Source organism: Pan paniscus, chromosome 20 (assembly GCF_029289425.2).
Source record: "Pan paniscus chromosome 20, NHGRI_mPanPan1-v2.0_pri, whole genome shotgun sequence".
Taxonomy (NCBI): domain Eukaryota; kingdom Metazoa; phylum Chordata; class Mammalia; order Primates; family Hominidae; genus Pan; species Pan paniscus.
The window spans coordinates 14,353,851-14,378,616 of NC_073269.2; the positions used below are offsets into that span (position 1 = coordinate 14,353,851).

Below are 24,766 nucleotides of genomic sequence, written 5' to 3' on the forward strand. Positions count from 1 at the left end.
ACATCAGTGGAACTTGTTAAAGCATAGTAAGGCAGACTTTATTCAGTACCATCACGTTAGGTATAGGGACCACTGCAGTAGGATTTTGCAGTGGAGGTGACAGAGTAGGCTAACTCTGAATATTATAGCATGAGCAAATGGGAATTTATAGTCAAGTTAAAGAGTAAAGGTCAGTGAGTGGAAAATTGCTAAGAGGAATATCAGGGGTATGGCGGATGGTGGATAAACTGACCTAACATGATGTCTGATCACTTTGGCCTGTAATTGGTAGATAGTAGAGAATCAGGAACCTGATTAGCTATAAGGGTGATCTGATACTGAGGGTGGTAGGTTCTTATTGTACTGACTTAGCAGGGTTCTTGCTAAAACTCAATATACAAAAGTGTACACATGGGCCTAAGAAAAGTTTAAGGAGCTTGACTATAGTTGAGTAAAGCAAAGACTCTGTCACCATCTGGAATTTTGATAGGGATTATGTTTAATCTATAGACCAACTTGGAGAGTACTGCCATCTTAAAAATAATGTTCAGTATTCTTGGTCAGGTGTGGTGGTTCACGCCTACAATCCCAGCACTTTGAGAGGCCGAGATGGGCAGATCACTTGAGGTCAGGAGTTTGAGACCAGCCTGGCCAACATGGTGAAACCCCATATCTACTAAAAATACAAAAATTAGTCGGGCATGGTGGCACATGCCTGTAATCCCAGCTACTCGGGAGACTGAGGCAGGAGAACTGCTTGAACCCAGAGGCAGAGGTTACAGTAAGCCGAGATTGCACCAGTGCATTCCAGCTTGGGCAACAGAGCAAGACTCCCTCTCAAAAATAATAAGTATTCTAATCCATCAACATGGGGTGACTTTCCATTACTTTTCGTCTTTATCAACATTTTGTGGTATTCAGTATGCAAGTCTCACACATCTTTTATCAGATTTATTCCCAAGTATTTTATTATTTTAATACTATAATAAATGGAATTGTTTTCTTTTCTTTTCTTTTTTTTTTTTGGAGATGAAGTTTCGCTCTTATTGCCCAGGCTGGAGTGCAGTGGTGCCATCTCAGCTCACTGCAACCTCCACCTCCTGGGTTCAAGCGATTCTTCTGCCTCACCCTCCTGAGTAGCTGGGACTACAGGCACGCGCCACCACACCCAGCTATTTTTTTTTTTTTTGTATTTTTAGTAGAGACGGGGTTTCACCATGTTGGCCAGGCTGGTCTCGAGCTCCTGACCTCAGGCCTCCCAAAGTGCTGGGATTACAGGCATGAGCCACCACGCCCAGCCAGAATTGTTTTCTTAATTTCATTTTTGGCTTGTGCCGTGATAGTATACATAAATACAACTGAGTTTTCTATGTTGATCTTGTTACCTATAACCTTGTTGAACTTGTTTATCAGTTTTAATAGTTTAGTGGATTCCTTAGGATTTCCTACATAAAAAATCACATCAGTAGATAAACTTCTCCATTCCATTCTGGATTCATTTTCCTTTCCTTGCTCACTTACTTTTTAAATTCCAAATGGATATGGAATTTTTCATCTTCCCTCACAATACTTTCCTCTCTCTCAAATGTAGTAATTAGTTGTGTTGAAAACATTCCTGATAATAAGCCATTCTTGCAATCCTAAAGTAAAACTGGTCATAGGGCACTATTTTTTCTCATAACTGGATTAGTTTTGCTAGAAATTTTATTTAGAAGATTTGCATACAGATGAGTTTTCTTTAAAATATCATTACCTAGGACTAATTTAATCTTACTAAGTACCACTAAATCTTGTCTTATCATATTTGAGTTGGATGCATTCACTTATTTGATTCTTACAATACCAAATCAGGCAGCTTATTGTAAAATTCATCCACAGTTTACAGAAGATCACACTGAGGTGGCCAGGCGTGGTGGCTCACGCCTGTAATCCCAGCACTTTGGGAGGCCGAGGCGGACGGATCACAAGGTCAGGAGATCGAGACCATCCTGGCTAACACGGTGAAACCCCATCTCTACTAAAAATACAAAAAATTAGCCGGGCGTGGTGGCGGGCGCCTGTAGTCCCAGCTACTCAGGAGGCTGAGGCAGGAGAATGGCGCGAACCCGGGAGGCGGAGCTTGCAGTGAGCCGAGATCAGCCACTGCACTCCAGCCTGGGCGAAAGAGCCAGACTCTGTCTCAAAAAAAAAAAAGGAAGATCAGACTGAGGCAAGAGAGGCCATTTAACTTCTACAAAATTACGTAGCCAGCAAGAGGCAGAGCCAAGACGTGTACTCTAGCAGTCTGACTCTATTCTGTACTTCACTTTGCTCTATGACCAGTACAGCTTTAAAAGTTTCCTCACCTTTTCAAATGTGTTGACCTCTGTGAAATGCCCTGAGATATTTCTTTTCTTTTTTTTCTTTTTTTTGAGACAGAGTCTACTCCATCACCAAAGCTGGAGTGGCACAATTTCAGCTCAATGCAACCTCCGCCTCCTGGGTTCAAGTGATTACTGTGCCTCAGCCTCCCAAGTAACTGGAATTACAGGCATGCATCACCATGCAGGGCTAATTTTTGTATTTTTAGTGGAGACAGGGTTTCACCATGTTGCCCAGGCTGGTCTCTAACTCCTGAACTGAAAGTGATCCGCTTGCCTCAGCCTCCCAATGTGCTGGGATTATAGACATGAGCCACCATACCTGGCCTGAGATATTTATTTTCATGCCCACCTGGCTGAAATTAGTATATATTTGGAGGACCAACTCCCCTTACCTAAAATTAATGTTTCAGTACTTCAACCCCTATCCTTTTCTCTTGTTTTCTCTTCATTAAGATAAAAGTCTCAGCCACGTGTGTGGCTCACGCCTGTAATCCCATCACTTTGGGAGGCCAAGGCAGGTGGATCACGAGGTCAGGAGATCGAGACCATCCTGGCTAACACGGTGAAACTCCGTCTCTACTAAAAATACAAAAAATTATCCAGGTGTGGTGGCACACGCCTGTAATCCCAGCTACTTGGGAAGCTGAGGCAGGAGAATCGTGTGAACCCAGGAGGTGGAGGCTGCAGTGAGCTGAGACTGTGCCACTGCACTCCAGTCTGGGCAACAGGGCAAGACTCTCTCTCAAAAAAAAAAAAAAAAATGGAGATATAAGTCCCTTAAGGAGGCCAGGCGCAGTGGCTCATGCCTGTAATCCCAGCACTTTGGGAGGCTGAGGCAGGCAGATCACAAGGTCAGGAGATCGAGACCATCCTGGCTAAGACGGTGAAACCCCATCTCTACTAAAAATACAAAAAAAAACTTAGTCAGGCGTGTTGGTGGGTGCCTGTAGTCCCAGCTACTCGGGAGGCTGAGGCAGGAGAATGGTGTGAACCCGGGAGGCAGAGCTTGCAGTGAGCCGAGATTGCGCCACTGAACTCCAGCCTGGGAGACAGAACGAGACTCTGTCTCAAAAAAAAAAAAAAAAAAAAAAAAGTCCCTTAAGGAGACCACAAGGATATGAAAGAGGCATGTGAATCCAGGCCTACACACAGTTCCACTACATGAATACATGGAAGCCATTCCACATTTTGAATCACCATGCGAGCACACACACACAGTTCCTGTGCGTGCAGATGGTGTGACCTGGGAGCTTGAGCAGCTGGCTGCACGCAGGTAACAAACAAAGAGGGCAGAAGTCTAAGAAAGTATTTCACATAGCCATCGAAAGAAACTTTAAGGTTGTTCCTTTTCTCTCAGCCCTTAAAAAATGTCATTTAATTTGCTCTTTGCCTTTATGGTGGTGTGTTTTTTTGTTTTTGTTTTTTGTTTGAGACAGAGGCTCACTCTGTCACCCAGGCTGGAGTGCACTGGCACGATCTCGGCTCACTGTAACCTCCACCTCCCAGGTTCAAGTGATTCTCCTGCCCAGCCTCCCCAGTAGCTAGTATTATAGATGTGTGCCACCACGCCCAGCTAATTTTTGTATTTTTAGTAGAGACAGGGTTTTGCCGTATTGGCCAGGCTGGTCTTGAATTCCTGACTTCAAGTGATCTGCCCACCTCAGCCTCCAAAAGTGCTGGGATTACAGATGTGAGCCATTGGTGGGTTTTTTTGCTTGTTGTTTTGAGACAGGGTCTTGCTGTCACCCAGGCTGGATCACAGTGATGTAATCATAGCTCACTGCAGCCTTAAACTCCAGGGCTCAAGTGATCCACCTTGGCCTCCCAAAGTGCTGGCATTACAGGGCATGAGTAACCATGCCCAGGCCTTTATAGTTTCTATAAGAAATCCACAGTCGGCCGGGAGTGGTGGCTCACACTTATAATCCCAGGCCAAGGTGGATTGATCATGAGGCCAGGAGTTCGAGACCAGCCTGGCGAACATAGTGAAACCCTGTCTTTACTAAAAATACAAAAAATTATATGGGTGCGGTGGCAGGCACCTGAATCCCAGCTACTCGGGGAGCTGAGGCAGGAGAATCACTTGAATCTGGGAGGTGGAGGTTGCAGTGAACCGAGATCGTGCTATTGCACTCCAGCCTGGAGTGTGAGACTCCATCTCAGAAAGAAAGAAAGAGAGAAGGGGGGGAGAAGAAAGAAAGAAACAAGGAGAAAAGAAAGAGGAAAGAAAAAGAAAGAGAAGAAGGAAGGGAAGAAAGGAAAGAGAAAAGAAAAAGGAAGAAGGAGGAAGGGAGAAAGGAAGGAAGGAAAAAAGAAGAGAAGAGAGAAGGAAAGGAGGAAAGGAAAGGAGGGGAAGGAAGGGAGGGAAGGAAAAAGAAATGCACAGTCAACTGAACTGTTCTTTTATTTATTTACTTTGAGACAGGGTCTCTATCACCCAGGCTGGAGCGCAGTGGCAGGCTCACAGTTCACTGCAGTTCTCTTATCTCGACCTCCCAAATAGCTGGGACTACAGGCACACGCAACCACACCCAGCTAATTTTTTTGTAGGGGTGGGATTTTTCCATGTTGCCTAGACGGGTCTCGAACTCCTGGGCTCAAGTGATCTGCCTGCCTTAGCCTCCCAAAGTATTGTTGGAATTTACAGGCATGAGCCACGAAATGTTCTCTTATAAGTAACATGTTATTACTTCCCACGCTAATTTCAAGATGTTCTACTTAACTTTAGCTGTCACAACTTTAATTATTATATGTTTTGGCTTATATTTCTTTGGGGTTATGTTTTGGGTTCATTAAATTTCTTGAATCTGAATATTTGTGTCTTTCATCAAATTTGAGAAGTTTTTCATCATTACCTTTTCAAAAACTTATTGCATCACACATCTTCTTCTTTTAGGACTCTAATATCATGAATGTTAGCCTTTTGTACTGTTACACAACCCTGTGAGGCTCTGCTACTAGTATGCTGAATAGTTTGGGTTTATATTCAGGGCACTTTGAATATTATAACACTCTGGGCCTTTAAGTCCTATGGAGAACGTAGTTTTTTTTTTTTTTTTTTTGGATGGAGTCTAGCTCTGTCGCCAGGCTGGAGTGCAGTGGTGCGATCGTGGCTCACTGCAACCTCCGCCTCCCGATTCAACCAATTCTCCTGCCTCAGCCTCCTTAGTAGCTGGGATTACAGGCATGTACTGCCACTCCCAGCTGATTTTTGTATTTTTAGTAGAGACGGGGTTTGACCATGTTGGCCAGGATGGTCTCGATCTCTTGACCTCGTGGTCCACCCGCCTTGGCCTCCCAAAGTGCAGGGATTAAAGGCATGAGCCACTGCACTCAGCTGATTTTTTTTTTTAATCTGGACAATTACCCAGTTGGGTTCAGCTTGCAAGTTTTAGTCAACACTCTGAGTTGTGGTTTCAATGGGAGCTTTATTTTCAAAGATTTTGTTGTACTCTTTGTGTCTCTACCTGGAGGCTAGACTACACGGAAGGTCATCTATCTCACATTCCAGCTCTCAAAGTCTATGGTATGTCTCATTGCCACCACAGGATTGCTTGGAGGCTGGAATCAAGTAAATGGAGAAAACAAACGAAGGTATTTATCTCCCTCTCTTTCTCACTGAGCATTAGAAACCACCCCTCCCACCCCCTTGTTGATATTACCAGAACCAGAGGGCTTCTTCTGGAGCTCTCCATGTTGGTCATGATGTGTGCCTCTGGTTTTTCAGCCACACTGAGTACAGACCAGATGAAACCAGAAGGGGGAAAACTAGTAAACTTACTGCCTGCTTGGTGGTACTTTGAACGCTGATTTTTTTGTCCATCTCCCTGCTGCTATTTACTTTTCAGATTCTTCACATAGCTGATGCATTCTGTCCAGGTGTTACACCTGCATTCAGTGGGACAGACAGGATAACTGCATTTACTCCACCTTTCCCTAAACCAGAACCAATTTTGCCAAGTCATACACACACACACACACACACACACACACACACACAAACACACACATAAAATATAGGATGCATTCTCTTGTTACTTCTGGTTTCTTTCACAACATCATGTTTGTGAGATTCATCCACATTAGGGGGTTTACCTGTATAGTAGGCAGAATTCTGAGATGGTGCTTATGAGTCCTGCACTCTGGTATGCCTTGGTATAATCCCCTCCTGTTGAGTGTTGGTAGGATAAACAGTTTCCTCCTAATCAAGAAAATATAGCAAAAGTGATGCAATGTCAGTCAACCCTGTATTACATTATGTGGCAACAATGAAGGAATTTTCCAGATACAATTCAAGTCCCTATTCAGTCGATTACACATTACACAAAGCGAATAATCTCCTAGAATATTCCTAGGAGAACTTGATTTACTTATAGTATAGAGATATCTAGAGATATTCACCTGACAAAATTAGATGAGTCCCTTCAAAGGGGAATCTGGATATCAGTGACTAAAAAATAGCAGACGGCTGGGCGCCATGGCTCACACTTGCACTTTGAGAGGCCGAGGTGGGCAGATCACAAGGTCAGGAGTTCGAGACCAGCCTGGCCAATATGGTGAAACCCCATCTCTAGATAAAAATACAAAAATTAGCTGGGCATGGTGGCGCATGGCTATAGTCTCAGCTACTCGAGAGGCTGAGGCAGGAGAATCGCTTGAACCTGGGAGGCGGAGGTTGCAGTGGGCCAAGATCACGCCACTGCATTCCAGCCTGGGCAACAGAGCGAGACTCCATCGCAAAAAAAAAAATAGCAGACATACTCTCTGTTGCTGGCATTGACAAAATAAGCTGTAAGGAATTCTACAGCCATAACAAAATTAATTCTACCAACAATCTGACACAGATTAGAAGCACATTCTTCTATATTTTAGCCCCAACCCTCTCCAGATGAGAAGGAAACTGTAAGAATTCTGCCACCATGAAAAAGCTGAATGTTGTGACACCACCAAAGGGTCACTCTCACTCTACAGCAATGGTCCCTTTCCAAAATGGAGGCACAGAGATGACAGGTGGAGAATTCAAAGCTTGGCCTGCAGGGAAACTCAGCTAGATCCAAGACAAGATTGAAAATCAACACAAACATAAAGCAATCAACAAAATAAGAAATAAACATCTTAAGAAGTAATTAATCAAAGCTACAGGAACTGAAAACCTCACTTAAGGAATTTTAAAATAAAATTGAAAGCTTCATCAACAGACTACACCAAGCAGAAGAATTTCAGAGCTTGAAGACTGGTCTTTCAACTAACCCAGTCAGACAAACACAAATAAAAAAATGTAAGGAACAAAGTCCCCAAGAAATATGGGATGACGTAAAGTGATCAAATTTACAAATTACTGGCATTCCAGGGAGAGAAAGAGAAAAAGTAAGCAACCTGGAAACCATACTTGAGAGAATAATTTAAGAAAATTTCCCTAATTGTGCTAGAGAGGTAGCCATCCATATATAAGAAATCCAGACAACACCTGCCAGATACTACATAAAATGAACACCACCAAGACATACAGTCACCAGCCTAAGGTCAATGCTAGAGAAAAAAGCTTAAAGGCAGCTAGAGGAAACAGCACATCAGGTACAAAGGGAATCTCGTCATCAGGCTAATAGCAGACTCCTCAGGAGAAACCCTACAAGCCAGAAAAGACTGGGGGCCTATTTTCATCATTCTTGAAGAGGAAACTCCAACCAAGAATTTCAAACCTGACCAAACTAAGCTTCATAAGAGTAGAATAAACATTTCTAGAGACAAGCAATCACTAAGGGATTTCATTACCAGTAGACCAGCCTTACAATAAATCCTTAATGGAGTTTTTGTGTGTGCATGTTGGGGGGGGAGGTTTGTTTGTTTTTCAGACATTTCACTCTTATTGCCCAGGCTGGAGTGCAATGACGCGATCTTGGCTCACGGTAACATCTGCCTCCCAGGTTCAAGTGATTCTCCTGCCTCAGCCTCCAGAGTAGCTGGGATTACAGGCATGCGCCACAATGCCTGGCTTTTTTTTTTTTTTTTAGTGGAGACAGGGTTTCTCCATGTTGGTCAGGCTGGTCTTGAACTCCTGACCTGAGGTGTCCACCCTCCTCAGCCTCCCAAAGTGCTGAGATTACAAGCATGAGCCACCTCACTTGGCCCCTTAACAGAGTTCTAAACATGAAGATGAAAGAATGATACATGCTACCGCAAAACAACCAAACCTAAGTACGCAGCCCACAGACCTTTTGAAGCAAAAACAAAATAGAAACTATAAAACAACCACCTAACAGCTTCATAATAGGATCATATCCTCACATATCAATATTAGCCTTGAATGTAAATGGACTTACCACCCCATTTAAAAGGGACAGAGTGGCAATCTGGATAAAAACAAGTACTATCCTTCTGAGACCTATCTCACACATATGAGACACCCATGGACTCAAAAAGTGGGAGAAAGAGCTATCATGCAAATGCAAAACAAAAAAGAGCACGGATCATTATTCTTTTGTTGGATAAAATAGACTTTAAACCAACAACAGGAAAAAAGGACAAAGAGCACTATATAATGATAAAGGGTTCAATCCAACAAGATGACTTAACCTTCAACATTGGAGCATTCGCATTCATAAAACAAGTACTTCTAGACCTACAGACAGCCAAACAAGAATAGTGGCAGACTTCAACACCCCCCTGGCAGTGTTAGATCACTGAGGCAGAAAACTAACAAATTCTGGACTTCAATTTGAAACTTCACCAATTGGACTTAATAGATATCCACAGAACATTCTACCCATCAACCACAAAATACATATTCTTCTCGTCTGCACACAGAACACTCAAAGACCACATTCTCAGCCATAAAGCAAGTCTCAATAAATTCATTCAAAATTTGAAAATCATACCAACTATACTCTCAGACCACAGTGAAATAGAAATAAAAATAAAGATCAATACCAAGATCTGTCAAAATCACACAATTACATGGAAATTGAACAACTTGCTTCTGAATGACTTTTGGGTAAACAGCTAAATTAAGGTGGAAATTTAAAAATTCTTTGAAATTAATGAAAGCAAAGAAACAAGATACCAAAATCTCTGGGATGCAGCTAAAGCAGGGTTAAGAGAAATGTTTAGAGTGCTAAAACACCTACAGCAAAAACGTAGAAAGTCAGCACCATATGAAGTGAAAAAAACAAAAAAGGAACATACCTCAAAATAATAGAGCCATCTATGACATAGCTACAGTCAACATCATACTAAATGGGCAAAAGCTGGAAGCACCCCACTTAAGAACTGAAAAGGCTGGGCACAGTGGCTCATGCCTGTAATCCCAGCACTTTGGAAAGTCAAGGTGGGTGGATCACCTGAGGTGAGGAGTTCGAGACCATCCTGGCTAACATGGTGAAACCTCGTTTCTGCTAAAAGTCCAAAAACTAGCCAGGTGTGCCAGTCTGTGCCTGTAATCCCAGTTACTCGGGAGGCTGAGGCAGGAGAATCACTTGAACCCAGGAGGCGGAGGTTGCAGTGAGCCAAGATTGCACCATTGCACTGCACTCCAGCTTGGGCAACAAGAGCAAAACTCTGTCTCAAAACAAAAAACAAAAAAGGCCAGGCATGATGGCTTGTGCCTGTAATCCCAGCACTTTGGGACACTGAGGCAGCTGGATCATTAGGTCAGGAGTTCAAGACTAGCCTGGCCAAGATGGTGAAACCCTGTCTCTATTAAAAATACAAAAATTAGCTGGACGCAGTGGCAGGCGCCTGTAATCCCAACTACTCAGAAGGCTGAGGCAGGAGACTCATTTGAACCCGGGAGGCGGAGGTTGCAGTGAGCCGAGATCGCGCTATTGCACTCCAGCCTGGGTGATAGGGCAAGACTGTCTCAAAAAAAAAAAAAAAAAACTGAAAAAAGAAAAGGATGCGCACTCTAACCACTGCTATTCAACATAGTACTAGGAGTCCCAGCCAGAGCAATCAGTCAAAGAAATAAAAGGCACGCAAATAGGACTATTTGTCTTCACTGATGATATGAGTCTGTACATAGAAAACTCTATAAGACTCTGACAAAAGGCCCCTGGAGCTGATAAACAACTTCAGAATTTAGAAAACTCAATTCGGTTCTGATTACAAAATCAATATATAAAAATCAGCATTTATTTGTTTGTTTATTTATTTTTAAAGATACAGTCTCGCTGTTGCCCAGGCTAGAGTGCAGTGGCACGATCTCGGCTCACTGCAACCTCTGCACATCAGCCTCCCGAGTATCTGGGATTACAGGCATGCAGCACCATATCCAGATAATTTTTATATTTTTACTAGAGACAGGGTTTCACCATGTTGCCCAGGCTGGTCTTGAATCCCTGCCTCCAAGTGACCAGTCTGCCTCAGCCTCCCAAAGTGCTGGGATTACAGGCATGAGCCACCACACCAAATCACCATTTCTGTACACCAATAATGTTCAAGCTGAGAGCCAAATCAAGATGCAATCTCATTTACAGTAACCACAAAATAAAATACCTAGGAATACATCTAACCAAGGAGGTTAAAGTTTCTGCAAGAAGAACTACAAAACACTGCTGAAAAACAATGGAAAAACATCCCATGGTCATGGACAGGAAGAATCAGTATCATTAAAATGGCCACAGTGCCTAAAGCAATCTGCAGATTCAACACTATTCCTATCAAACTCTCAGTGTCATTTTTCAAAGAATTACAAAAAAAAACTATTCTAAAATTTATACAGAACTGAAAAAGAGCCCAAATAGCCAAAGCAATCCTATGCAAAAAGAACAAAACCAGAGACGTCACCCTACCTGATTCCAAACTACACTACAAGCCTACAGTAACCAAAATAGCATGGTACTGTTACAAAAACAGACACATACACCAATGGATCAAGGTTAAAAAATAAAAAAAGCCACATACCTACAACCATCTGATCTACAAAGTAGACAATAACAAGCAATAGAGAAAGAATTCCCAATTCAATAAATGGTGCTGGGAATAACTGGCTAGCCATATGCGGAAGAATAAAACTGGATCCCTACCTTTCACCATATACAAAAATTCAGGATGGATTAAAGACTTAAATGTAAAACCTAAAACTGTAACAATCCTTGAAGAAAACTTAGGAAATACCATTCTGGATATCAGCCTTAGCAAAGAATCTGTGAATAAGTCCCCAAAAGCAACTGCAATAAAAACAAAAATTGATAAGTAGGACCTAATTTAACTAAATAGCTTCTGTACAGCAAAAGAAACTATCAAGAGAGTTAGACAACCTACAGAAGAAAATATTTTCAAATTATGCATCTGACAAAGGTCTAATATCCAGAATCTATAAGAAACTTAATTCAACAAGCAAAAAACAAACCCCATTAAAAAATGGGCAAATGGTTTGGCACAGTGTCTCACACCTGTAACCCCAGCACTTTGGGAGGTCAAGTAAGGAGGATAACTTGAGTTCAGGAGTTCGAGACCAGCCTGGCCAGCATGGTGAAACCCCCGTCTCTACCAAAAATACAAAAACTAGCTGGGCATGGTGGCGAACATCTGTAATCCCAGCTACTCATGAGGCTGAGGCAGGAGAATCGCTTGAATCCAAGAGGCGGAGGTTGCAGTGAGCTGAGATTGTGCCACTGCACTCCAGCCTGGGTGACACAGTGAGACTCCATGTAAGCCAAAAAAAAAAGTGGGGGGCAGGGCAAAAGAACATAAACAGGCAGTTCTCAAAAGAAGACATACATGCAGCCAATAAACATAGGAAAAAATGCTCATTACTAATCATTAGAGAAATGCAAATCAAAACCACAATGAGATACCATCTCACACCAGTCATAATGGCTACTATTTAAAAGTCAAAAAACATGTTGGCCAGGATGCAGAGAAAAGGGAACATTTTTATACACTGTTGGTTGGAATGTACTGTGGAAAGGAGTGTGGAGACTTCTCAAAAGAACTTATAACAAAGCTACCACTCTAACCAGCAATGCCATTACCAGGTATATACCCAAAAGAAAATAGATTTTTCTATCAAATAGACACATACACTCATATATTCATCACAGCAATATTCACAATGGCAAAGACATGGAATCAACCTAAATGCCAATCAACAGTGGAATGGATAAAGAAAACGTAGTACACATACACCATGGAATACTACGCAGCCATAAAAAAGAACAAGATCATATCCACTGCAGCAACATGGTTGAAGTTGGAGGTGATCATCCTAAACAGATTAACACAAGAACAGAAACCTAAATACTACATGTTCTCATTTGTAAGTGAGAGCTAAGCGAGTAATCATGGATACAACAATGGGAACAATAGACACTGGAGACTACTGGGCGGGTAGGTGGGAGGCTGGGGGAGGAGGAGAGGGTTGAAAAACTACCTACGGGCTACTATGCTCACCACTTGGGTGATGGATCATTCATATCACAAACCCCAGCAATACACAATTTACCCATGTTACAAACATGCTCATGTATGCCCTGAACCTAAAGGTGAGAAAAAATAATGTACTACAATGGAAGCAAAAATTAAAAATAGAAACTAACAAAATAGAACACTATAGACTGAACTGTGTATACCCTCTTCCCCCCACAATGTTCATATCTTCGAATCCCAACTCCTAAGGTGTTTATATTTGAATATGGGGGCTTCTAGAGGTAATTAGGGTTGGATGAGATCATGATGATGGGGCTCTCATGATAGTATTAGTACCTTATAAAGAAGAGACACAAGAGTGTTTGCTGTATCTGTCAGCCAAAGGCGAGCCAGCAGAATGAGAGATAATGAGAAAGCAGCACTCTACAAGCCAAGAAGATGCCCTCACCAAAAACCAACCATGTTGGCACCCTGAAAACATTTACAGCCTCCATAGCACTGAGAAAATTAATTTCTGTTGCTTAAGCCATCCTGTGATAATTTGTTATGTCAACACAACTTTACTACAGAAATCAAACCAAAAATATACTAATCAAATCCATTTATTTTGAAAGGAATTAACAAAACTAAGTAAATTCTAGCAACATTAATGTTTTTCATAAAGGAGAAAAGGCACAAGGAAATGATATCAGGAATGAAAAGGGGTATGCAAAAGGTATGCAACAGCAAAAGGCACAAATACTTAAAATATCAGAAAATATTATAAACATTGAGTATAAATTTTAAAATACAAAACTACCTATAAAAACTCTTGCCAAAACAGACTTAAGATGAAATTGGAAAATAATAAAAACTTTAAAAAGATGAAGTTGGAAACCTTACTAGTGCCTACAAAATATAAAAATAATTGAGTCCATGCTTTGAATTCATTCCAAAACATGAAAATAAAATCCCATAACAATGGCAACAAATAATCCAGATTCAGCTGATTCTGCCAGTGAATTGTGACTGATAATACTTGTAATAAGAAAGTACTGTATGAGTTAAAGAAAGGAGAAAATACTCCAACCTTCACACAAAAAACAGGCAATGATAGACTAAGAAAAGAATACTGCTTGGAACAGGCCCCAAGCCTGGACATAAACAGGCCATGAGAAACTGGCCATAAACAAGATCTCTGCAGCACTGTGACATGCTCGTGATGGCTATGATGCACACACTGGAGGTTGCTGGTTCACCAGAATAAGCTCAAGGAACACCTGGCCCACCCAGGGCGGAAAACTGTTCAAGGCATTCCTAAACCACAAACAATGGCATGAGCAATCTGTGCCTTAAGGACATGTTCCTGCTGCAGATAACAAGCAAGAGCCTGTCCCTTGGTTCTCCATAAATAATACATTCAGTTAATCTATAAACTGCAGAAACGATGTTTATCATGAGTTTACTGTCAATAAATAGGTGGGTCAAACTCTGTTTGAGACCGTCAGCTCTGAAGGCTGTTAGCCTTCTGATCCCACATTGCACTCTATTTTTGTGTCTGTGTCTTTATTCCTCTAGCATCGCTGGGTTGAGGTCTCCATGACCAAGCTGGTCTCAGCAAGTGGCACCCAAACATGGGGCTCGAACCCGGGTTGAAGGGTCGCCAGAGCGATGGTTGGAGAACGTGGAACTACGCTGGAGCACACCTGAGTACTCTTAAGCAATCCCCGTGGTGAGTAAGAAGGGGAGCTCGGAAGCATCAGGGTAACAATGGGACAAGGGTCAAGCAGGCACAAGGCTTATTTGAGTCTGCCTCGGCAGCTCCTCAGAAAAGGAGGAGTGAAAGTTAGCACTAGCCGACTTATGCAGCTTTTTAGTGTGGTAGAGAAATATTGCCCCTGGTTTCCGACCGAGGAAATATGGATGTAGAGGTCTGGGAGGAGGTAGGCAGCGCACTGAAAAAGGCATATAAGGATGGTGCTGAGGATATTCCTGTAACTGTGTGGTCAGTGTGGGCTCTGATTCATTCCACCTTGGAAGCTTTTCACACTGATGATGAGGAGGAAGGAGACAAAGAAGAGAGGGAGTGTGATAATGTTGTGGAAGAGATAAAAGAACAGATCCGTCAACCACTTAAAGAGACCCAAGAAGGGGAAGCTTGTCCCTGCCCCTCAGCACCTCCTCAATACCTTGAAGATAGGGAATGGCCTGACCCTCTGGATCTTTCTTTTCTGGAGGACACTGAGCGAAAAGTAGTCTCCCCAGCAACTGTTCGAGCAGCGCCCCGAGTGACCGCCCTCAGTTCTATTCAGGCAGGAATTCAGCAAGCTAGAAGAGAGGGTAATTTAGAGGCTTGGCAGTTCCCTGTTAGGATACATCCCCCAGATCAACGGGAATGTTATGGCTACATTTGAGGCTTTTCCCTTTAAATTACTGAACGAGTTTAAACAGGCTATCAATCAGTATGGACCACGTTCTCCTTTCGTGATGGGTCTGTTAAAGAATGTTGCTACCTCCAGTCAGATGATTCCCATTGATGGGACACTCTTACTCGAGCCTGTCTGGCTCCTGCTCAGTTTTTACAGTTTAAGACCTGGTGGCCAGATGAAGCTTCTACTCAAGCTGCCTGCAGTGCACAAGTTCAACCTCCAATTAATGTAACTACCGACCAACTTTTGAGAGTTGGTGGCTGGGCTGCATTAGACACACAAGTGGTCATGCAGGATGATGCTATAGATCAGCTTAGAGGAGTGTGCATTAGAGCTTGGGAAAAAAATCTCTTCAGGTGGAGAACAATACCCTTATTTTAGTGCTGTTAAGCAGGGGCCAAAAGAACCCTATGCAGATTTTATAGCTTGGTTACAGGAGTCTCTTAAAAAGGTGATTGCAGATTCAACTGCTCAGGATACAGTGTTGCGGTTATTAGCTTTTGACAATGCTAATCCCAAGTGCCAGGCTGCTCTGTGACCTATTAGAGGGAAAGCACATTTAGTTGATTATATCAAGGCCTGTGACAGTATTGGAGGTAATCTGCATAAAGCTACTCTGTTAATGCAAGCCATGGGAGGACTGAGAGTGGGTAAAGGAAATGCTCCATTTCCTGAAGCTTGTTTCAACTGCAGGAAACATGGGCATATGAGAGAGAATGTAGAAAAAATCAGAGGGTCCAACTGCCCATTGATGGAAAAAAGAAAACTGCTGAACCAGGTCTATACCTGAAGTGTAAAAAAGGAAAGCATTGGGCCAATCAGTGTCATTCTAAATTTGATAAAGACGGAAACCCGATTTCGATTAATGCCATGAGGGGCCAATCCTGAGCCACATTCCAAACCAGGGCATTCCTGGCTCAGACCACTCCCTCAACCCTGTATAATGCTTGTCCCCCGCCACAGCTGGTAGTGCCGCAGTAGATCTGTGTTGCACCAGGGCTGTGAGTCTCCTGCCTGGAAAGCCACTGCAGAAAGTACCAACAGGAGTCTGCGGACCTCTGCCAGCAGGAATGGTAGGACTACTTCTGGGAATATCTAGTTTAAATTTAAAAGGAGTGCAGGTTCATACAGGAGTAATTGATTTGGATTGTAATGGGGAAATTCAAATCGTTATATCTCCCTCCGTTCCTTAAAAGGCAGAACCGGGAGAGTGTATAGTGCAGCTTCTGATTTTACCATATGTGGGACTAGGAAAAAGTGAAACTAAAAGAACAAGGGGATTTGGCAGTACAAATAAACAAGGGAAAGCCACCTACTGGGTAAATCAAATTACTGATAACCATCCTACCTGTGAAATAACTATTCAGGGAAAGAAATTTAAAGGTTTGGTAGATACAGGAGTGGACATTTCAGTCATATCTCTACATCACTGGCCATCTGCATGGCCAATTCAGCCCACTCAATTTAACATAGTTGGAGTTGATAAAGCCCCTGAAGTATATCAAAGTAGTTATACTTTGCATTGTAAAGGGCCCGATGGACAACCTGGGACTATTCAACCAATTATAACTTCTATACCTATAAATTTATGGGGGCTCTCCCCCCATACATTTATTACAACAATGGGGAGCACAAGTTCTAATTCCTGAGCAATTATACAGCCCTCAAAGTCAACATATGATGCATGAAATGGGGTATGTCCATGGTATAGAACTAGGAAAAAATTTGCAAGGTTTGAAGGAATCTCTTCAAGCGGAAAGACAAAGTTCCCGCCAAGACTTAGGATACCATTTTTGATGGTGGCCATTGTTAAACCTCCAGAGCCTATCCCGTTAAAATGGCTGACAGACAGGCCAATATGGATAGAACAGTGGCCGCTGAGTAAAGAGAAACTGGAGGCTTTAAATGAACTAGTCAAAGAACAGCTTCAAAAGGAACATATAGCTCAAACGCTCTCCCCTTGGAATTCCCCAGTTTTCGTAATTAAGACAAAACCAGGTAAATGGAGAATGTTAACTGACTTAAGGGCCATTAATTCAGCTATATAACCTATTGGGGCATTACAGCCAGGACTGCCTTCTCCTGCTATGATTCCAAAAAATTGGCCTTTAATAGTCATAGATTTAAAAGACTTGTTTCTTTACTATCCCCTTAGCTCAGCAGGACTATGAACAGTTTGCATTTACGATTCCTGTGGTAAACAACTTGCAGCCTGCTACGCGTTTTAATTGGAAAGTGTTGCACAAGGCATGTTACACAGTCCAACAATTTGCCAGACTTATGTAGGGCAAGCAATTGAACCTACTCATAAAAGATTTTCACAGTGTTACATTATTCCTCATATGGATGATATTCTTTGTGCTTCCCCCACTTCGGAAATATTACTCCAATGTTACGATCACTTGGAAAATTCAATTTCTCATGCCAGTTTAATTATAGCTCCTGACGCAATTCAGACTACTACTCCTTACATCTACTTGGGGACCTTAGTAAATGTCACCACAATAGTGCCACAGAAAGTAGCCATATGTAGGATCAATTGAAAACATTGAATCAGACTTTCAAAATTTACTAGGGTATATTAATTGGATACCGCCTGCTCTAGGCATTCTGACTTATGCCATGAGTACTCTGTTTTCTATCTTTAGAGGAGATCCTAGTGTCACAAGCCCTTGGCAATTAACAAAAGAAGCTGAGGCAGAGTGCAGCTAATTGAAAAGCAAGTCCATAAGGCCCAAATAAATAGAATACATCCAGAGAATACTCTAGATTTGCTAATTTTTCCAACTCAGCATTCACCTACTGGTGTTATTGTTCAAGAGCGAGATCTTGTGGCATGGCTTTTCCTTCCACATACTAATTCACGGACTTTGACTCCTTATTTGGATCAAATTGCTACTATGATAGGAAATGGGAGAACTCGGATTGTTAAATTACATGGATATGATCCTGGAAAAATTATTATCCCTCTCACAAAGACACAAATACAGCAAGCTTTTATAAATAGTCTTACTTGTTAAACCCATTTAGCTGACTTTGTGGGTATTCTCAATAACCATTTTCCTAACATGAAACTGTTTCAATTTTTGAAATTAACTAATTGGATTCTCCTTAAAATAACTAAATCAAACCAATTGAAGGTACTGAGAATGTCTTCACAGATGGGTCTAGTAATGGTAAAGCCTCTTATTCTGGATCGAAAGGTAAAGTTTTTCAGACGCCCTATACTTCAGCTCAAAAAGCGGAGCTTGAGGCCATAATTGAGGCATTGACTGCTTTTAATATGCCTATTAATATGATTTCTGATTCTTCATATGTGGTTCTACACAGTTAGTTGAAAATGCTCAGCTACGATTCCACACATATGAGCAACTGATGACTTTATTTACCCAATTGCAAACAGCAGTTAGGAGTAGAATGCACCCTTTTTACATCACTCACATTAGGGCTCATATACCTCTTCCAGGACCTTTGACTGTAGGGAATCAAATGGCTGATCACCTAGTTGCTACTGCAATATCTAATGCTAGACACTTCCACAATTTAACACATGTTAATGTCTCTGGTCTCAGACACAGATACAGCATTACCTGGAAAGAAGCTAAAGCTATTAACCAGCGATGCCCAACTTGCCAAATGATTCCTTGAGGATTGGAACCTAATTCTCTTTGGCAAATGGATGTCACACATGTTCCCTCGTTTGGGAGACTAGCTTATGTACATGTATGTGTAGACACCTTTTCTCACTTTGTCTGGGCTACATGCCAATCAGGAGAGTCTTCTGCCTGTGTTAAACATCACCTTTTGCAGTGTTTTGTGGTGATGGGCATTCCAGCTTCTATTAAAACAGATAATGCCCCAAGCTATACTAGGCAAGCTGTAGTTACATTTTTCTCTATATGGAGTATTGAAGACATTATTGGTATCCCATATAATTCTCAAGGACAAGCTATAGTGGAAAGAATGAATCTCTCCCTAAAACAGCAGTTGCAAAAACAGAAAGGGGGAGACAGTGACTATAGGACTCCACACATGCAACTAAATCTAGCATTATTAACTTTAAAATTTTTGAGGCTACCTAAAGGCCGATTGTTACCAGCAGCTGAAAAACATTTACAGAAGACAGCTGCAAAGGCAGAAGTGGAACAATGGGTTTGGTGGAAAGACCCGATAACAAAAGATTGGGAAACAGGTAAAATAATAACATGGGGCAGAGGTTATGCTTGTGTTTCTAAAGGACTGAATCAACAGCCAATTTGGGTGCCATTGAGACATCTAAAGCCCTACTATGTTGGGGTGATCAGACCGAACACCAGGCCATGGGGGCTACGAAGTATGGCAGAGTCAAAGGAATGAGACAAGTTAAGAGTTCATAGGGTGGGTCCAGGGGGCCAACACTAGTATGGAGGCTGCGAAGTCCCTGAGCTCTGGGAGCCCACACTATTTATTGGTGATCAAAGAAGCAGGTGGTGAGGACGTGTGGATGTGGGGGTAGACAGGTGAGGATGTGGGGGTAGAAAGGTAGCTGTGATGGTTTAGCATATGCTCTGCTACTTGAGATAATGGAGAATAGGTTCTTCTAACTCAAGATACAATCAATTTATGAGCCACAAGGGGTTTTATGCCCTGGGCTTAGACTGTAGTGCAGCGGGGCAGCCTTCCATCCTTAGGCACAGAGCTTGGTGTTCCATAGGCCGCAAGGGGTTTTAGACCCTGGACCCAGGACATGTTCCAAGACTCTTTTACATTATGTCAGACAAGCATGCCCTGCCTCAGCCCTTCTACTGACACAGAAGTGGAACAACGGGTTTGGTGGAAAGACCCGATAACAAAAGGTTGTGAAACAGGTAAAATAATAACATGGGGCAGAGGTTATGCTTGTGTTTCTCCAGGACAGAATCAACAGCCAATTTGGGTGCCATTGAGATATCTAAAGCCCTACTATGAGCCAGATAACGAGGAAGAGGTTTTGGGAGGATCCCAAACACCCATTGGTGGCAGCATTGTCCAAGTTGATGCTGAGGATGACCCCCAACTGTCACGAGCAACACTCATCGAAAGCAGCCACCTACCTGGGGACAGATCAAGAAGCTGTCACAGATGGTGGAAGAAAACCTGAGGAAAGCAGGACAAGCAGTCACAGTGAGTAATTTTATGACAGCAGTGATCACCATTGCCATGAGTGTTCCTTCAGCAAGGACTGACAAAAAGAGCAATTATACTCATTGGGCATATTTACCTTTTCCACCACTTCTATGGCCTGTAACTTGGCTGGACCCCCCAGTGGAGGTATACACTAATAATAGCTCTTGGATACCTGGTCCTACAGATGATAGAGGCCCATCTCACCCACACAAGGAAGGAACTGTTATGAGTATTTCTTTAGGATTTAAACATCCACCCATCTGTTTGGGAAAGGCCGCTAGTTGCCCACCCCCTCAGTATCAATCTTGGCTGGCAATAATGCCTAGACATAATCACTCTATGGCACAGTTACACATGCTTTCTGGTCTCAGTATTTACCATAATGAATCTGCTCCTCTAATTGAGGCATACCGCCCTCAAAAACCTATTTGTAAACAGGATTGGACCCGGTCAGAAAAAATGAATGTACTCATTTGGGAAGATTGCATTGCAGGACAGGCAGAGGTGCTGCATGATTCCTATGGAATCATTATTTATTGGTCCCCTAAGGGGATGTTTAGCATGAATTGCACCTCTGTCTGCATGTGATGGCCACAGTATGTTCAGCTGGTCTGAATAAAACGATCAGATGGTAAAAATGATAAGAAGTACCGCAAGAGTTCCTATTATCTGGAAACATGGCGGTATAGTGGCACCTCAAATGATATGGCCCACTGTAGGAGCTAAACATAAGGATTTGTGGAAACTATTAATAGCTCTTGATAAGATCAAGATTTGGGAAGGAAAATATACTATGCTGTCACAATATAATCCTAATTACATTTTAGAACTTGTTGAAAATAATACAATTTGGATACAAAGTTGTGTTCACCCTCCTTTTGTTGGTAATGGGCGATCTAAAGTTTGACACCCCTAATTATCATGTAACTTGCCAGGAAGGTAGATTGTCCTCTTGTGTGAACTCTTCCTTGTTTAATACTAATCATTCTATACTAGCAGTGAGAGCTCAAGAAGGAGTTGGTTACCGGCGAAGCTTTCCCATCCTTGGGAACCCTCTCCCTCTGTACATATTATTACTGAAATTCTTCAGAAAATTCTAAGAAGTTCTCAGTGTTTCATTGCTACTTTAATCTTGATTATTATGGGACTGATTGCTGTCACAGCTACTGCTACAGTAGCTGGAGTGGCACTACATTCATCAGTGCAGACAGCAGATTTTGTAAATAATGGCAAAAGAACTCTACTCTGCTGTGGAACTCTCAAACTAAAATAGACCAAAAGATAGTTAATCCAATCAATGATCTCCAACCAACTGTAATGTGGCTGGGAGATCAAGTAGCTAGTTTGGAACATGGAATGCAGCTGAAATGCGACTGGAATACTTCTGACTTTTGTATCACTCCTCACCCTTACGATGAATTAGACCATGAATGGGAAAGAATAAAAAAAAGTATCTGGAAGGACACTCTACAAACTTGTCTTTGGATGTTGCAAAATTAAGAGAACAAATACTTCAAGCATCCCAGGCACACCTGACCTTAATGCCAGGAACTGGAGTGCTTGAAGGAGTTGCAGATGGATTGGCAGCCATAAATCCTATGAAATGCATAAAAACACTTGGAGGCTCTGTGATTTCTATGATGGTTGTCCTATTAATCTGTGTTGTTTGTCTTTGTGTAGTCTGCAGATGCAGATCCTGACTCCTGCAAGAAGTAGCTCACTGTGATAAAGCCACCTTTGCTTTTATTGCCCTGGTAAAACAAAAAGGGGGACATGCTGGGAATAGGCCCCAAGCCTGGCCATAAACAAGCCATAAGAAACGTCATAAACAAGATCTCTGCAGCACTGTGACATGCTCGTGATGGTTATGATGCACACACTGGAGGCTGCTGGTTCACCGGAATGAGGGCAAGGAACACCTGGCCCACCCAGGGCGGAAAACCGCTCAAGGTGTTCCTCAACCACAAACAATGGCATAAGCAATCTGTGCCTTAATGACATGCTCCTGCTGCAGATAACAAGCCAGAGCCTGTCCCTTTGTTCTCCTTAAAGAATACTTTCAGTTAATCTATAAACTACAGAAACGATGTTTATCACAGGCTGTCAATAAATAGGTGGGTCAAACTCTGTTCGAGGCTCTCAGCTCTGAAGGCTGTTAGCCCCCTGATCCCACTTTGCACTCTATTTCTGTCTATGTCTTTATTCCTCTAGTGCTGCTGGATTGTGGTCTCCATGACCGACCTGGTCTCGGCAAATATTACATGCCAATGTTAATAATATTTTTAAAAAATCTTTACACTATAGGTATATAAAATATTCTAGCAAAAAAAAAGTTAATCCATTATACTCAAATTGCATTTTTCTGGAATTACAAAGATAATATAACATTGGAATGTCAATCAGTTATCTTTCCACATTTTAAAAAAACTTTTATTTACTTACACATTTAAATATTAGGTATCTATCAAGGGCAAGTACAGTCAGTCCTAGGTACCTGAATTTTCTGAGTAAGGCAAGATCATCAAAGAGGAATCAGGGAAAAGCATTCAATAAATTCTTAAGCCATTCATGGGAAAGATTCCCTAAGCAATGAAAAGTAGAAAAAAGCCTTGACCTTTTAAAAATCTACAGCAACCAATACAGTGATTAATAATGATGGAAAACATCTGCCATTAGGATTAGAAATAAAAGTATGCTTGTTTTACTACTTCTAGTTGTTATTCTAGTATTTTCTGCCTAGACAAGACATAAATGACTGAAGGTTACAAGTTAAGTCAGTTACAGATAATATGAAATGTGGAAAACCCAAAACAATACATAAAACTAGGATGTTAAAGAATGTTGAACAAGGCTTCTAGTAAAATTCAGTATACAAAGATCAAGTGACTTTATATAAACAATCAGAAATCAGCTTCTAAAAAAAATAAAAAAGGAAATCAGCTTCTGAAGCTAGGCAATTTCTAGGCTGTGAGACTAGGGTATCATTTCTTAGTGATACATCACTATTAGTCCAAGCACCAGGATGAGGCCAACCTACAGTATTGACCTCACCTATGACCCACAAGTGCTCATACTCCAACAACTGTGAAAAAGTTTCAGGAAGAACTTACAGGTTTTATTTGAGACAGTCAGGATGGCATCTAAGGACAGTCTATGAGGTGACAGAAGTCACACAAGGCAATTAAGACTAATCTGCGTCTTTTGTGTCACTGGTAACAGTTAAACGCAACAAAGATGGGTTAAAATAATCACACTTATACCACAAGAGAACCACTCTAAAACCCGTTCCTCTCCATAAGAAAACATGTAACATGAAAATGCACGGACCTTGATTCAGTTTTTTTGGTTTTGTTTTGTTTTTGAGACAAGGCCTCTGTCACCCAGGTTGGAGTCCAATGGCACGATCTGAGCTCACTGCAACCATGACCTCCCTGGGGTCAGTGAGACACCTATCTCAGCCTCCTGAGTAGGTTGGACTACAGGCACGTGTCATCACACCAGGCTAATCTTTATATTTTTTGTAGAGATAGGGTTTTGCCATGTTGCCCGGGCTGGTCTTGAACTCCTGAGCCCAAGTGATCCGCCTGACTTGGCCTCCCAAAGTGCTGGGATTACAGGCATCAGCTATTACACCCAGCTGACTCAGGATTGGTAAACTTACCTGAAGCTTTGGATTACCATTACACTGGCTGGATTAAGAACCACAGAAAGAATCACCAAGAAACAGCCTTAATTGCTGCACATGATATAACAGAAATATTTAAATTTGTACCACTCAGACTGGAACCTGGTTATGCAGCTTGTGTGTGTGTGTGTATTCCAGGGCCACGTTTGGGAAGTGCCAGTGATGGTGTCAAGCACAGCAGAATATCATGATCATCCATGTTCACAGGAGTTTTTCTGTTTTCATAGCACATGGGCAAAATGAAACCCCAGAAATAGGTCATACTGCCAATCATAGCAGTTAATTGAGTCAGGCATATATGACTGCTTTGCCAAACAGTGGCATCAAAGACAACATTCGTGGTTCCCACCACCTCTCTGCACTGCCTGATAGTACAAGAGTTCCCACCTCTCCAGGTGAAGGGTTATGGGTGTCCCTCCACGGCCATGAAATCACAGTATCTTAAGTTACTATCTGTTAGTGCAACCTTTCTCCACTCAGACCCTTCTTCAACCCTGACCATTTATCTGAAAAGATCAGGTTTGAAAAGAGGAACAAGAGTATTTTTACATTTTAAAGCTGTATTATAACTTTTACACCTTGGCCAGTGTGAGCCACTACAGGTGGACCATGTCTAAAAATATGACAAACCAAAAAGAGAATCTACACTGTTAAAACAGGATTGTCTGAATCCTGAAGGCCCACTTTAGGTCAGTTGTAACCCAGAGGATGTATAGCAACTAGAATGGTGTTGCTATAGGAGAAAGACATACCATGCCAGGAATGAGCAGCGGGGTATAAGAAACTCCCAAAATAGTTCTATAGAACCACCCAGAAAGCCA

The 24,766-nt window shown here is 42.0% G+C and overlaps 1 protein-coding gene across 2 annotated transcripts in view; it reads right to left on the reverse strand.

Annotated features, from left to right (window-relative positions):
- ZNF560 (zinc finger protein 560) overlaps window positions 1-24,766 on the reverse strand; it is a 64,868-nt gene that overhangs the window by 4,745 nt on the left and 35,357 nt on the right. Inside the window, exons 10-12 of one of the 2 annotated variants that reach the window (XM_055103411.2) lie at window positions 6,438-6,543; window positions 6,124-6,230; window positions 5,294-5,903 (exon numbers count right to left, since the gene is read on the reverse strand). The gene's annotated coding sequence lies outside the window, so the exon portion shown is untranslated. Of the gene's footprint in view, window positions 1-5,293; window positions 5,904-6,123; window positions 6,231-6,437; window positions 6,544-24,766 lie in introns of those variants that run through there. The other variant, XM_063599839.1, reaches the window with a different exon arrangement.